The sequence below is a fragment of the Amblyomma mixtum genome, chromosome 6 (genome assembly GCF_055824585.1).
Source record: "Amblyomma mixtum isolate Tamu chromosome 6, ASM5582458v1, whole genome shotgun sequence".
Lineage (NCBI taxonomy): Eukaryota > Metazoa > Arthropoda > Arachnida > Ixodida > Ixodidae > Amblyomma > Amblyomma mixtum.
Genome location: NC_143017.1, coordinates 45,968,567 through 45,972,912, shown reverse-complemented (window position 1 = coordinate 45,972,912; position 4,346 = coordinate 45,968,567). Strand labels below are relative to the sequence as shown.

The 4,346-nt window shown below is 53.5% G+C and overlaps 1 pseudogene; it reads left to right on the top strand.

The window, feature by feature from the left end:
* The first annotated feature begins 3,128 nt into the window (after positions 1-3,128).
* Positions 3,129-4,114, top strand: LOC149338961 (uncharacterized; annotated as a pseudogene).
* The last annotated feature ends 232 nt before the right edge of the window (positions 4,115-4,346 follow it).

Genomic DNA, 4,346 nt, shown 5'->3' with positions numbered 1-4,346 from the left:
TAAGTGATGAGGCAGGCCCGTGCGTGAGGCCTTGCTGCGTAGCTTGGGAGGCCGGCGATGTGGCAGCCTGCTTGTTGGAGCCGGCTCTGCCGCGCCGGTTGACGAGTTGGAAGAGCTCCTCGTGCTCGAAGCGCGCAGGTTCCGCAGGAGCTTCAGGTTGGGTAGCCGGAACAGTCGTCCAGGCCATTTCGGAAGGGTCGTAGCCCCTTAGAGAGGCTTGAGAAGCCATCTTGAGATGTAGCGAGGGTGTCACCGCCGCGGGAGCGACGGAGCCGTTAGGCGCAGCGTCCACTCCTCGCGGCAAAGTGGAAATCGCCCCTAGCAATGCGAAAATTGGGCCCACCTGGTGAAATTTGGTGGCTCCAGAGTCCCGGTGATGTTAGGAATCCGCTCGCTCAAATTTTAAGAGAGGCGGAATTGATGCGCCCCAAGAATTAGCGACACTTGACGGAGCCGATATGGCATGCGTCCCTTCGCGTTCTCTCGCGGCCAGCGTCTCCAACTATAAGTGTGACGGGGGTGTCCTTTACAGCGTACGGAACGTAGTGAGCGTTGCGTACGCAATGTCGCTACGCACGCAGCAACTAAAAGTGTCTATTACCGTGGTGCTCAAGCCACGAGACACCATCAACCTGAAGGCTACCTGAGGTCCTGGTCGAGCCGGCGCTGCCGTTCGCAGCATCCTCGGGGGCGGGGCATGTGTGGGACTAGCAGTATGGCCCATGTGGGATCAAACCATTCTTGTCTGTACGCTGTAATCTGTCGAAGCTGCGGAGAAGCTTCTCCTGGACATCATGCTGCCGTGGTCGGAGGCCGCACGCTACTATTCCGGGGCGACCGTAAGCTTTCCGGAGACTTCTGCAAGGGCGTCATTACCGCCTCCCCGGACCAGACGTCTGAAACAGCGAAAGAAAAACCCAGCGAGTACCCCAACGTGGTATCTGTGCGCAAAGCGGGAAAAACAGAGATCGCTGTGATCACCTTTGTGGGGACAAGGGTGCCGCTGGCTGTGCTCGATAGTTACAAGCGTCTACCCGTCCGCTTCTACAAGAAGACGATCCCAGACTTCCCCCGCTGTGGCACGGTCGCTGTGAACGCTGCGGGGCTCAGGTTGCAGCCGCTCCTGACGGCGGCCGAGCTGAACAGCAGTGCTCCCTGTGCTGCCTCATCTGCGGAGGGAGCTATCTCACCACCCCAGTGGGATGCCTGCGCGGGCAGGTAACGCAAGGCCATCAAGCCAAGGCCTCCACCCACCCCAAAGCAGAAACAGACGCCGGGACCCACAGAGGCCCCGACGCACACGAGCCCGCACCTAAGAAGGACCAGCCCGGCCCACCCAAATTTGTAAAGTCTGGGAACCCAATGAGGTCCCCCGGTCTTCAATGCCGGGGATTTCCCGCCCCTGGTACAGGGTCAAATCTCCTAATACGCAGCGCCAAATGTATTCAACTAACCAGAGAGTTAAGAAGCTCACGGGAGATCGAAAACGCAAAATATCCAATATAAGGTTGCTCACGGAAGTCTTAAAGAGAAGAACAAAATTTATGTGCAGTTTGATGCGAACCACTGCGGTAACTCAGGTTCTGCATGACAAGGTCCAGAGAAGCAGTAGTTGCATTGGCTTGTCGTACATTTGGTAAAAGGGTCGAATTTGTCATCGTGCTGCATTGATTCACACTCAGTCGTCCTAATGTTAATTGTGCATATAAAACATTGCCCATCGTAGCATTCGTTAAAAGTGTCGAATTTGTCAGGCCGTTAATAGTGCAATCGTTTCTTGATGTTAAATATAAATATAAATATTTTACGTCAGAGCACAATCCAAGCACAAAGGCATGGGGACCGGCCCGGCCGCCCAACCTCACGATGGAAAAGTACCGGGTGATGCGACCGGCTGCAACAAGACTGGACCGATAGAGCAGAGTAGGCCTAGGTGAAGAATGCTGGCACTCCCCAGAGGCGACATCAAGATCATCATTCGACCTAAGAAAACACTCGCGGTCAAATCACTCACCACCCACCAAGTAGCGCGCGCCATTGTCATGGCGTACAGAGAGCAATGCAAGGACGAGGACGTACTTGTAAGGCTTCGCACCCAATCCAACATTATTATCATTATCAACCCAACGCGAGGAAACGGATAAGCAAGTGTGGCACATTAGCCGTCTCAAATTCGCCGGAAAGGCTTACGATGTAAACGCTTACGTGGTAGCTCCGGAAGATGTCCTCCACGTCGTAATCCACGCTGTAAATCCAGGTACGTCTCCCAGAAATCTCAAAGCATGCCTACGAGTAGGAACTCAAGGAGTGACCATACTCCAAGCAATAATGCTCTGAAAAATCAGGACGGCAGTCATCTCGTTCGATGGCCCGATGTTGCCGAAATTCCTCATCTGCTACGATGGTGAAGTAGTATGCGACTAGTACCGCCCCACGAGGCAAGTGTGCTACATCTGCTTCCAGGAAGGAGGCAAAGACAACAACCACCGGAGAGAGAGGATGCAGCGAACAACGCGGGCGACCGCGCAAGCAATGGATCCGCTCAGAGGGATAGACATCGAGGAGCCGATCGAAATCCAACTCCTTCCCGCCTCTGCCACCAGGTGGCCCACAAGAGGGGACAAACAAGAGAAGAAGAAAAAGAAGAATCTTTCCCAGACAATCCCCCCACGTGGGTAATGTGCCATTACAAAGAGGAGGAAGAAGAAGAAAGCGGCAGCAAGGTAAGCTGGGCTTCTACCACTGCTTCACACTCTACAGGAAAGGGCAGTAACACAAAAAACAAAGACAATGGCGTGACAAAACCGGGAGACGCCAACAGCGATACGCTCAGACGCGACCTAGAGCTCGCTCGAAACAAACAAAACGAGCTCCAACACAAAGTTGAGGAACTCACTAGAACACTAAAGGAGTGTTGTATATGTGGTTTCGGTTCTGGTTTGGGGATCACCTGCCGCCAGAGGCACCAGTGTCGCTATGTGTATATATATGACTGTATGTGGCAATAAAGGGGGATTGTTTGGTTGCTAGCAGTTCGTGTACTTGGGCGGCACCCGTCGCTACAATATTGGCGACGAGGACGGGATCATTTCAGGGGGCGTGACTTTCGCCGCTTGCTTTCCGGCGCCATGAGCATTTCTGGAATCGCGCCGCCGCCCCCGTTCCTGCCTGTGCTTGGTCGACCTGCTGTTGCGTGGCCGCAATGGTTCCGCATCTTCGAGAACTACCTGCTTGGTTCGGGGGCCTCTGACTGCACGCCGGATCGTCGCAAAGCACTACTTCTTCACAGCCTCGGCGTAGAAGGTCAGCGCATATTTTACACATTACCACTTCCATCGTTGGACAACGCCAAGCTCGGTGAGCAAACTCCTACTGATAAAGCGTCGGAAGGGCACAGGCGATAAAAGGCCTGAAGTATCGTCGTACGATATCGCAGTCGCCGCTCTGCACGCTCATTTTTCGGCAACAAGCAATGTTGTTGCCGAACGGCATCGTTTCAGTAGGCGAGTTAACCAAGCTGGTGAATCAGTGAATGAGTACATACATCACAGCATTTCGGGAGCTTTCTGCTACATGCTCTTTTCCTGTCGAAGAAGATTCGCTGCGTGACCAGTTCGTTGCGGGTATTTCGTCTCGGAGCTTGCGCGAGCGTCTTCTGCTTGAAGGATCGTCTCTTTCGTTCGCTAGAGCAGTACTACTGGCAAGGTAGTTTGAGCAGGCATACAATGATCTGCAAGAATTTCCTTCTGTAGATGTTGGACGCATAAATACTCGTGGAAATACGCCTACGCGTACACCAGAATCCGACGAGAGCTCGAAGCGGGCGCACAACCGCCAGTCTCATTGTTACCGCTGCGGTTCATCCCAGCACAATGCAGCATCAGTTCGCTGTCCAGCCAAAAGCAAGCGTTGTCACCATTGCGGTGTCATGGGTCACTTCCGCTATGTTTGTCAGAAACGAGGCTCCGCTCCGGTGCGTGAGGTAGACAGCCAACATTCTCCGAGCGAGGAAGTTTTGAGCATTCTGGCTGTGACGTCGGCCGCTCGCTCCGCTGTTCACGTCACAGTGTCGATTGGCCGTGCGGACATCACTTTCCTTGTAGATTCTGGGTAGTCAGTTTCCATTGTTGCACACGATCTTTTTAAGCAGTATTTTGAAGGCCAAGTACTTTTGGCCCCGACTGTTCGGTTACTGGACTATTCAAAACAGCCAATTCCGGTTCGTGGCTGTTTCTCCGCTGACGTTACGTACAAAGCTAGCACAACAAGCCTTCTTTTCTACGTCGTTGAACAAGGCACCTCACTCTTGGGTATCGATGCCATCAAGGCCCTCGGTCTACAGATTG